Source organism: Callithrix jacchus, chromosome 1 (genome assembly GCF_049354715.1).
Source record: "Callithrix jacchus isolate 240 chromosome 1, calJac240_pri, whole genome shotgun sequence".
In the NCBI taxonomy this organism is placed as follows: domain Eukaryota; kingdom Metazoa; phylum Chordata; class Mammalia; order Primates; family Cebidae; genus Callithrix; species Callithrix jacchus.
In genome coordinates this window covers 12,094,669-12,106,807 of record NC_133502.1, presented here as the reverse complement: position 1 = coordinate 12,106,807, position 12,139 = coordinate 12,094,669, and the positions used below count along the sequence as shown (strand labels likewise).

The 12,139-nt window shown below is 39.7% G+C and overlaps 1 protein-coding gene across 1 annotated transcript in view; it reads right to left on the bottom strand.

Moving 5' to 3' along the window:
- The window catches only part of HS6ST3 (heparan sulfate 6-O-sulfotransferase 3), a 750,318-nt gene that overhangs the window by 435,650 nt on the left and 302,529 nt on the right, over positions 1 to 12,139 (bottom strand). The gene's annotated exons all lie outside the window — the stretch shown is intronic.

The window sequence follows — 12,139 nt, the reverse complement described above, 5'->3', positions numbered from 1 at the left end:
TGACTCAATGGGGTCACCTACAGGTCTGCTTCCAGAACGTGAAAGGTAAAACAATCGTGTTACAACAGCAACCTAAATTCCTTCAGTTAACTTTTTAAAATGCAGCAGGTAGGGGCTGGGCTTGGTGGCTCACTCCTGTAATCCCAGCACTTTGGGAGGCAGAGGCGGGTGCAGTCATTTAAGGTCAGGAGTTTGGGACCAGCCTGGCCAACATACCAAAACCCATCTCTACTAAAAATATGAAAATTAGCTGAGTGTGGTGGCAGGTGCCTGTAATCGCAGCTACTTGGGGAGGCTGCGGCAGGAGAATCGCTTGAACTCAGGAGGCGGAGGTTGCAGTGACCTGAGAACATGCCACTGCACTCCAGCCTGGGCCACAGAGCAATATTCTGTCTCAAAAAATAAGTAAATAAATAATGCAACAGATAATTAAGATCTAAAATGAGATAGGGAAGAATGCTATTAGAAAACTTTCTTACAATAGTTGCCATGATGAGAAACAGTGGAAAGCAGCATGCGCTCATTATGAGGTGGGCTTTGCACACAACTTATTATATTTATTAGTCAAAATGACCCTATTTTGACTACTAAATATAGTCAAATATAGTTATCACCCCCATCTTAGAGTACAAAAGGTGATACAAAGATACGCTAAGTGGATTGCATAAGGCCACACGACCGCGAAGAAGCAGAACTTGATAATCCTAAACTCGTTTTCCTATAGGGCAGCAAAGGAAACAGCTACTACTTTTGTAAGCCCGGTGACTAGGTTACTCAGCAAATCATTAGAGTCTTAAGCCTCGGTTTCCACATCTGTAAAATGGAGAAGATAATGGTACCTGGTCTAGATACCTCATAAGGTTGTTGTGAAAATGAAATGAGAATGAGATGTGTAAAGCTCTTCATATACTGTAAGCACTTACTAAGCCGTATCATTGCTGCTTGGTTGTAAGCTCTGTGTAAATTCTAAGGAACTATACATATGAACATACAGGAAGGGCAGTGAACTCAATGGCTCTTTATGTTTTGTTTGTTTGTTTGTTTTCTGGCAAGAAATTTTCAGGATTCTTCATTAAATCAGCCTACTATATTCTCTGGTGAAAAGGCCCTGGAAGTCAGAAAGAAAAATAAATATTCCATTGATCTTTCTGTAGGAGAAGCAATAAAATGCTTGTCCACAAATAAATTGAAATGTAAGAGATTTTTATAACAATTCATATTGATGAATTAAAGAAGTGGGCATTTATATGCTTGAAGAGAATGAGTTAACCTTTGTGAAAATGTAAAGTATCAAGATAGGCAAAAATGGATTATATGAATGGGTGGATCAAAGGGAAAATTATATCTTCAGAAATAGTTAATAATATTGTAAGAACATTACAGGACATTAAAAATGCTAAGTCATACTTAATAAGTCTACAACATGCTTTAAAAGTAGATACCTAGATTATAAATTATTTAGTTTAAAATTAAAGTTACTCTTTTTCTTTTTTTGTTCTTGAGACATAGTCTCACTCTGTTTGTTGCACAGGCTGGAGTACAGTGGGCAATCTTGGCTCACTGCAACGTCCACATTCTGGGTTCAAGCGATTCTCCTGCCTCAGCTTCCTGAGTAGCTGGGATTACAGGTTACTGCCTGCTACCATGCCCAGCTAATTTTTGTATTTTTAGTACAGACAGCATTTTACCATGTTGGCCAGGCTAATCTCCAACTCCTGACCTTAAGTGATCCCCGTGCCTCTGCCTCCCAAAGTGCAAGGATCACAATCGTGAGCTGCCGCGCCCAGCCAAAAGGCAGTTATTTCTGAGGCTAAAATGTTTTTATGTTAATTCCTTGGCTTTACCTTTGCCATATACTTGTTTTTCATTTTTGTTTTTAGGCAAATCAACATTGTCACCACTTGCAAATGCTGCTTTGTCCTAAGGGGATATTTGATAATAGGACACCCATTACCCTTGCCCAAGGGCCAGCTATAGTGCAGGGCAGGAGGGACACAGCAGTGGTGTGCTGGTAAGTGTTTAACAACTGTTGGGGAGGGGGATGTTTGTCAATTTCCATGGCCAATTTCAAGCTTTCAGTGGTATGTCACTGAACAGGAGATGCAAAAAAGGTGGCTCTGCATATCTCAGAGCCCAAGTGAGAAGATTAAAAAGGCAGACATCAAGAAAACATTATAAAACTCCGCCTAACATAATGGACCTATATATCTACATGCCAAGGCTTTGAATTTCTAAACTGGGCTGGGCAGGATTAATTTGGAAGATTTCTAGAAAAACAGAATTTTTCAAAGGGAAGAATTAGAAAGAAACTAATTAATTATACTAGATAATCTATGTTATCTGAGGTAATTCCTTTTTTTTTTTTTTTTGAGATGGAGTCTCCCTCTGTCACCCAGGCTGGAGTGCAGTGGTGTGATCTCAGCTCAGTGCAAACTCCGCCTCCCGGTCTCACATGAGTCTCCAGCCTCAGCCTCCAGAGTAGCTGGGATTAAACGCGTCCTCTACTATGCCCGGATAATTTTCAAATTTTTAGCAGAGACAGGGTTTCACCATATTAGCCAGGCTGGTCTTGAACTCCTGACCTCACATGATCTGCCCACCTGAGCCTCCCAATGTGCTACAATTACAGGTGTGAGCCACTGCGCCCGGCCAGTAATTCCTGATTAATCATCATAGGAGGTAGGTATCATTTTTCCCATTTTACACATAAGGAAACAGAGGCTCAGGCAAACTTCCCCATAGGTAATAAATAGAAGATTATTTCATTATTCCATCTCTTTCTTACCTCTTCTCTATTTTTCTTCTTTTCTGCCTTCTTCTTTCCCTTCCTCCTTCTCTCCTCTACTCCTTTACTAAAAATCCACCTGGTGCCTTCTATGCCCAAGGCAGTGTGCATATAACCAAGTACATAAAAGTCAATAAGCATCATAAATATTTTTAGAGTACTGTCATCAAGGATTCAACCCTGCTGAAACTGGGAGTGGACAGGGGTTAAGACAGACCCCCCCCAAACCCGCAAAATAGTTGTGTTAAGTGCAGTCGTAGGACAGCAGTGTGAACAGGCACACTGAGGGTGGAGCACATGAAGTGAGAGTTATGAAGCCCGCCGTTATCTAAGTCAGCATTCAACCATCTCTGAATGTGCTGCTAGGCATTTCACAGACTAGGAGGAAAAAAATGGATGGATGGGGTGTGTGTGTGTGTGTGTGTGTGTGAGAGAGAGAGAGAGAGGGATGGGGTATGTGTGTGTGTGTGTGTGTGTGTGTGAGAGAGAGAGAGAGAGAGAGAGTTGAGAAGGCAGCAGGGGTGGGGGAAGAAAAGGACATTCTTACTATAACATCAGACTTAGTGCTGGAGCACCTATTTAGAATTAAGACTAGAGTTTAATCTGCTATTAAAGATAAATTTGACTTAACTGGTTTGTTTTATTACAAAATAGGAATAATCGCAGTTGCTAGAAACTTCACAGGGATGCTGTAATGCTAATAAATACCCTCTTTGTCATTCTCCTGAAGTACTATAAAATTTTTTACAATATTATTATCATTACAAAAAGATAATTTATCTTTCAGCTCAGTGCTGGGAAAAGGAATAGTCTCTCCAATACCCTCTGGAGCAAATAGAAATTTTCCAAATAATATAAGTGCATTAGCCAGAAGCTTTTCTTTTGAGAAGACCACAAAGCAATAGATGAACAAATGAGGCCTTAATAGAAAGATCTTCATGGTGTAAATAGGGAGAGGTGGCAATTATTTCAACATGTTAGCCACCACCACCACTTAATCTTTTTCCTACAGTTAATAAAATAAAATAATAAAAATATCCATTAGTTCCACACAGTACATAAAACTAAATGATTCTAAGTATTTGCTACTACAATTCTGTCACCTTTGAGGGACATTTTTTCCTTTAAAAGATCCAAGCCTCACTCTGTACAAAAATGAGACTGAACATTCAGTGTTCTTACACCATTCTATATCCTAGAACTAGACAATGTACCGTAAGGCAGAGCACACATTCAAACAATAGAATCACACTCTAAGCTCTCTATTGCAAAGACTGTTGGCAATATGCTATACTCATGCCTTTCTTCAAGTTCTGCACAATAAGGATTATACAGTTTTATACAAATCATATTTCTACCAGATACGCTCCATATCACCTCTAAAGGTAATTTATCAAACTTTAGGTATTGCTTTACAAAAAATGAAACCATGCTGACTTAAAACTGAGACTGCAAAAGATGGAAGAGCCTCTACCCTGTCCAAAGAGTCGAAATAAATTCAGGACAACAGTGAGGATGGGAAGACAAGCTTGACGCTTTGCTGGAGTCTAAAGAGTGACCCTTTTTCCCTCACCCTAAGACATGCTAGTGCATTAAACACTGCCAAACACTTGATTACCAGCTGTGGCCATTCTATTCTAGAAAAAATGGGGCAAGCTGGCTGAGCATGTCTCTGACTAAAGCACTCCTCTCAGCAGGCATTAAGGGCCACAGGAATAGCTGTGGAGATGTTCAACAGGTAAAGGGGTCTCAGCTATAACCAGACATCTGCTTTACCCTGTTTCTCAGCACAGATTCTAAAGAGAGAAAGCTAAGAAAACACAAAGGTTACAATCTGCCAAGAGAGATTGAAAATACTGAAAAAAGCATATTTTGGTTTCTCTTTATTTGTCTGGCCATTTAAAATTGTACCTATGAAAGATTTCCTGAGACACGTGACTGAGACCACGGCAGAACTACTTTCATTATTGAACCATTTTCTGGCACCACGAGCTAAAAACAATCACTAGCATCTGGATGCCAACCCAGTGGCCTCATCCACTAAGAACAAGTACTGGGGTGGTTAAACTCTGGGTGGCTCAGGTTCCTCACCCCACCCCTATAGCTGTACTTCTAACTTGGAAGTTCACAGCTAATATTTTGTAATGAATGACAGGAGGCTTTATTCTTGCTGTCTTTTAACAAGCCCATCTCCCTTTTGTGCCACAAGCTCTGTCAGCCAAGTTCTTTTCTGAAACAGAAACTCTGCACATTTACAATCACAACTGAATGTAGTCAAGAAGGAATGCCACAAAGTCTAAATTCTTAAGTGCTTACCTTTCCCTTCTTTAAAAAGTAAAATCATCAAGATTTTTTTTGTCAAGCAAGCAACCTTTTTTATGTTCTCTAAGTATTGCCAAAAATATATGCTTGTCTATAAACATTATTTCAAAATTTATAGCATCCCTATGAAGATAATAATTACTAAGAAAGGATGCAGGCTGGCCAGGTGTGGTGGCTCATGCTTGTAATACCAGAACTTTGGGAGGCCAAGGTGGGCTGATCGCCTGAGGTCAGGAGTTCAAAACCAGCCTGGCTAGCATCTACTAAAAATGCAAAACTTAGCTGGTCGTTGTGATGGGCACCTGTAATCCCAGCTACTCAGGAGGCTGAGGTAGGAGAATTGCTTGAAACCAGTAGAGGGAAATTGCAGTGAGCTGAGATGGGACCACTGCACTCCAGCCTGGGTGACAGAGTGAGACTCTATCCCAAGAAATTAAAAACAAAGGACTCAGGCTATAAAATGAAAGAGAAAACTTTATTTAAACTATTCACTTTTGAAGTTATTATAAATTGTACATCAAATTGTCACACATTTAGCCATTTCCTGGATGGTTATAATAGCTTCCTATCTAACGCCTCCCTAGGCCTCCTCTGGGCTGCTCCCGCCTCTGTGCAATCATTCTTCACACAGCAACCCCAGTGTATTAGTCCACTGTTATGCTGCTCATAACATATCTGAGTCTGGGTCATTTATGAAGAAAAAGAGATTTAATGAACTCACACTTCCACATGGTTGGGGGGGGGCTAACAATCATGGTGGAAGGTGAAAGGCATGTCTCACATGGCAGCAGGCAAGAAAGAAAGAGAGCCAAGTGAAAGGGGCTTCCCCTTATAAAACCAGCAGAGCTCCTGAGATGTATTCACTATCATAAAAACAGTATGAGAGAACCTGCTCCCGGGATTTAATCATCTCCCACTGGGTCACTCCCATAACATGTGGGAATTTTGGGAGCTACAATTCAAGATGAGATCTGGGTGGGGACACAGCCAAACCATATCACCCTGTGATCCTTTCAGAATGACAATATGCTAAAATAAGCCCTATATTTAAAACCCCTGAATAGCCTGTCACAGCTCCTAAGATATTGATCAAACTATCAACATGGCCTTTGAAACCCTGAGGTATCTGCTTCCTCCTTTACTTCCAGCCTTTCTATTAGTCTCTCATTGCTTATTGCTCTTCAGCCATACCAGTTATTTTCAGTTCATTAAATGTGCCACTCTCCATCTTGCCACAGGGCCTTTGCAGAGACTCTGCACCCATTTGGTATACTCAAAGCTCTCTGCAAACCCCATTTAAACTTCATTCACCAACTTAGCCCCAACTAATTCTTTGGACCTCAGATCATGTGTTACTTTTTCAGGATGCCATCACTTCCTTCAAATGAACCTGTGGGTCAGCTGTCATTGTTCCAAGTGTTCGTGGAGTCGTCTTCTCTTTTTCATGCACTATTTGTCTCATTATGCTGGCTAATTACCTCACCCCAGTTGCCTGGAAGCTCAATTAGGACAGGAGCCTCATTCTCTCCCTACTCATCATTGCATTTCCATCACTGACCATCATTACTGGTACAGAAGAGATGCTCAATAATTATTGAATGAATACATTAATTAATCAATTAGTCTTGTCTTGTTTGGTGTGACTAGGTCAAAGGATAAAATGATAGTAGAACCCACATGGAAATTTGGAAGCCAGTCAGCCTACAGGTATGTGCTGAAACAAATTGTTAAAGACCACATACAAAAGGCTTAATAGTCTTTCTTCTGGGTAATGTTAATAAAAATGTCAGAAAGGGTATGAAAAAGGAAAGGGAATGGACAGAGTTAGAAAAGCAGTTGCTACAGCAGAGAGTGGGCCTTATTCACTCAAGGAATTCTGCAAATCCATTGTAATAATATATCTAATCATTTGTTCAACATCTTTCCAGTTACAGACACAATTCTTATCTGTCATTTCAGTCTTTCTTCATTCCTCTCTGCAAGCCAGGGATATAGACAGGGTAGATGTTATTCACAACCATTTTGTAAATGATTAAACAATCTCAGGGAATGATTTTCCTAAGAGTTCAGAGAGAAAGCCAGGGCTGTAACCAAGTCTTCAATGCCTGGTTCCCTCCTATTTCCACATATGATGTTAATGCACAGGTGGGTCTAGTTGCTTAACCTGAGAAAAGGAATATAACTAGAATTATTTCAAAGAAGGAGTTTCAATGAGTTTTCTTGTTGAGGCTGTTGGAATGAAACTCTGTCCCTCATAAACCATTAAATTTGCGGAAAGAAAGGAAAGTGATGGATGGATCTCATTTATTCATCTGCCCCTCGACCTAATATTTACAGTCAATGCTCATTATTTGCAATAATTTTGTTCTATTCAAATCACTGCAAACATGAAATTAGCAAACATGGAATCATTGCTCCTAGGAGAAATATAGGATTAAGTTCCTATGAACCTCAGCTCATAACATTTTCATCAACTAATCAAGAAATAACTTTGCTTTACATGTGTTCCTGTTTAAAGATACATTATTTAATATATATTCTTCTTGATTCATTGGCATTGAAATCATGACCAACAACACTATATCTCATGCCTGAATGTGAAATTGGCTCCACTGGCCCATGAAATTGATGTTTATGGCTTCTTTGAATAAACAAAAAAATTGACCCTCCAAATATTAAAATTTTTTAAAATTACAATTGTGTTATCTCAGTTTATTTTTAAAAAAAAAAAAAAAACAATCACCAGGCCTCCCAGACAATATAAAGAAACTGGAACTTACTAGATTACTGCATCTGGACAATGAGACACCAGATCCCTCATGACTGCCTAACCAGCCACCTGCTACCTGTTGACCAACTGCTCTTTCCCACCCCTCCCCAACTCCTGTTTGCCCACACACATTACATTTCTTCCCCACTACATAAAGCTTTAATTTAAGTCAGAGAGATAGATTTGTGACTGATCTCCCATTTCCTCAGCTGTGGGACCCAAGTAAAACCTTCTTCCCTGACAATATTTGTTGTTTCAGTAATTGGCTTTCTGAGATACGAGCAACAGAGCCCAGACCAAACCCCTGGTGTTTGGTAACAAATTAAACTACTCTAACACATGTGTATTTTCTCCACAAAATCTCACACTGAGGAATGCTAGACAGCACTTCAGCATAGTGTTTGGGGGTCATTTTAAACACCAAAGTCACCAACAAAAAGCACAAAAATGTGAAAACGTGTTATTAAATAGACCATGATATGGTTTGACTTGGCCCAACCAAATCTCATCTTGAATTATAACTCCCACATTTCCCATGTGTTGCGGAAGGAACCTGGAGGGAGGTAATTGAATCTTGAGACAGGTGTTTCCTGTGCTGTTCTCATGATAGTGAGTAGGTTTCATGAGATCTGATGGTTTTTTTGTTTTGTTTTGTTTTGTTTTTCGAGACAGAGTTTCGCTCGTTACCCAGGCTGGAGTGCAATGGTGCAATCTCGGCTCACCGCAACCTCTGCCTCCCGGGTTCAGGCAACTCTCCTGCCTCAGCCTCCTGAGTAGCTGGGATTACAGGCACGCACCACTGTGCCCAGCTAGTTTTTTTGTAATTTTTAGTAGAGACGGGGTTTCACCATGTTGACCAGGATGGTCTCGATCTGTTGACCTTGTGATCCACCCGCCTCGGCCTCCCAAAGTGCTGGGATTACAGGCTTGAGCCACCGCGCCCGGCCTGAGATCTGACGGTTTTAAAAACAGGAGTTTCCCTGCACAAGTGCTCCTCTCTTTGCCTGCCACTATCCATGTAATAGATGACTTGCTCCTCCTTGCCTTCCACCATGATTCTGAGGCCTCCCCAGATTTGTGTAACTATAAGTCCATTAAACTTCTTTTTTCCCCAGTCTTGGGTATATCAATCAACAACATGATCACAAAAGGGGCATCTATAGTAGTATGAGAGCTGAAACAAGAAGGCAGGGTGTCTGTTGCTTTGTTTGATCCCAGCTGAGAACGTGCATATCCCACAACTCAATTTTTTGCCATTGCATAATGACTATGAAAACGCATGAGTACTGAATTTGGAGTTTCAAATAAATCTCAGTGTGTAGGCAAATTGTCAAAACTGGAATCTGTGAATAATGAGGATCAACTATATTAGGGATCCACAAATCAAAAAGTACTGGGAACACACAGCCAAAGACAGCAAAAACAAAAACTAATACATCTCTAAACTTAAAAGTACTGAGAGTAAAACGTAACAAACGAGAATGTAATGCTATCAAGTGAGCACAGAAAATGAAGTACATCTTGAAGATGAGAAGGCATCTGGCAAACTCAGTGGGATGGAGGAAAAAGGAGGAATTAGGAGAGGAAGTCCAAAAGATCACCAGAGTAGAGATGCGTGGTGTGGCTGGGATGTTAGGATCAGGGATCAGGCTGGCAGAAAAGACAGATACACTGGTTTAAAGAAGCAAAGAACATTATATGTGGCTGCAATAGAACTAGGGCTTTAGCATCCCAATGATGGGAAACAATGACAGTTTTTAAGCTACGGGAGTGATCGGAAATTTAGAAATTGAAAACTTAGAAAAACAACTTGGTGATGTAAAGAAAACCTAAGCAAAGAGGACAGAATCTGGTGGTCAGTTAAGAGGCTGCAGCAAGTATTGGCCTAGAGGTGATACAGCCTGATTTAGCACCGCTGCCCAAAAGGGTAAGGATGGGGGGACATGTTGGGAGATACTTAACAGGTAAAAAACAGCAGGATTTACTGACAAATTGAGTGTTGCAGATAACAGAAGGGGAAGAATCTGTTGAAGACTGGAAGAATGATCTCAGGACACTGTGTGTGCCTGTCTTCATCTGCTCTGGCTGCTATAACAAAATAGCATTGTGCTCATAAAATGCACAGCTTATGAACAAAAGAAATTTATTTCTCACAGTTCTGGAAGCCGAGAAGTCCAAGACCAAGACACTGACAGACTGCTTCTGTGAGGGACTGCTTCCTAGTTCATAAAAAGCCTTTTCTCACTGTATCCTCACATGGGAGAAGGAGACAAAGCAGCACTCGGAGGCCTTTTATATGAGGAGATTAATCACCTCCCCAAAGCCCCAACACATTGGTGATTAGATTCTACACATGAATGGCAGCGGAAAGCAAAACATTCAGATCATAGCAGTACATTTAGCAATCTACAAATATCTTTTATTTATCTTTTTTTTCAGATGGAGTGTCACTGTTGTTGCCCAGGCTGTAGTGCAATGGTGCGCACGTGGCTTACCACAACCTCTGCTTCCTAGGTTCAAGTGACTTTCCTGCCTCAGCCTCCCGAGTAGCTGGGATTACAGGCACGCACCACCATGCCCAGCTAGCTTTGTATTTTTAGCAGAGATGGGGTTTCTCCATGTTAGTCAGTCTGGTCTTCTTTAAGGTTCTTATATATACATTGAGTGCCTCTAATGGAACAGAATCATTCAATTCATGCTAGGGGACTGAATCACATAGCCTATACAATATTTTTAATGATACAGAAATTACAGATAATTTTAGATAAAATGATAGTTTGTAACAATACTCAGATATTTTCTTATCTCAATGAAAGTAAAATGGCAAAAAAAAATTAATTTAGCCCCAAAGATATACTGTCATATATACTACAAAAAAGAGAAAGAACCAAAAAAAAAAAATTACAAGCCAAGTTCAAAAGTGACATTTCAAGTTTTTGGTGACCTCTTATTGAATTCTTTGCTAAGTTGGGCCTCAGTAAACATAAAGTTGTTTCAAATTTTAATTTTCCACTTTCTCCTGGAATGTGGAAAAAGCAACAGTCTAGAATATGGGATACTACAGTTCCAATCTTGATTCTGTTACTGTTAAAAGGTTGGAGAAATTCCCTCAGCTATTTAGTCCTTAGTTTCCTCATCTATAAAATAAAGGGTTTCATCTAAATGGTTTTAAAATCCCTTTAATTTCTAATAGTCTTTTATCCATTGTGCTCATATTCTAAGTATGTCTATATTATATACTCATATTTTCATACATAGTGCCTTTTGGTAGAGGAGACAAGATTTAGGGAGATTGAAATTCACTACCTATCTTTCTAGATAAATGCTTGAATAGCATTTTAAAATGTTAGGTCTCCCTATCAGTGTGTTTGATACAGAGAAAAATATTCCTATTTATACCATCTGGGGCAGGTTTTAAAAATAATTAGCAATAATTTATATCAACTTGATATACATATTTATTTCCAACACATGAGTTCTTTTATTTTTAAAATAAATATTACTGTGTGTATTTGAGGTTTACAATGTGATGTTATGGGATACATATAGGTAGTAAAATGGTTACTATAGTGAAGCAAATTAATATGTCTGTCATTTCACATAGTTACTTTTTTATGACAACAGCAGCTAAAATCTACTTATTTAACAAAAATTCCAAGTCCAATACAATTTTGTTAACCACAGTCATTGTGTCTTATATGAGATATCTAGACTTGTTTATGCTATGTGTCTATATTTTTTAACTATGATTTAATTTTCTATCTCTGTACATTTGGCCATATTTGTAATGCGTTTATCAAATACTTAACCAACTCACAAGATTTCGACAATGTTTTCCCAGATATGTTAGGTTAAGGATGTAGCAATAGTAGTGTATGTCCATTCTCACAATGCTAGGAAGAAAGACCCGAGACTGGGTAATTTATAAAGGAAAGAGGTTTCATTGACTCACAGTTCCATAGTACTGGGGAGGCCTCAGAAAACTCACAATCGTGATGGAAGACAAAGGCAAAGCAGGCCCTTCTTCACAGGGTGGCAGAATGGAGTGCCAGCAGGGAAATGCCAGATGCTTCTAAAACCATCCAGTCTCATAAGACTCACTCACTGTTACAACTGCATGGCGTAATCACCCCCATGATTCAATTACCTCCACCTGGTCCTGCCCTTGACATTTGGGGATTATGGGAGATTAAAATTCAAGGTGAGATTTGGGTGGGGATCCAGAGCCAAACCATATCAGGTGGGAAATTCCAGGAACTTCA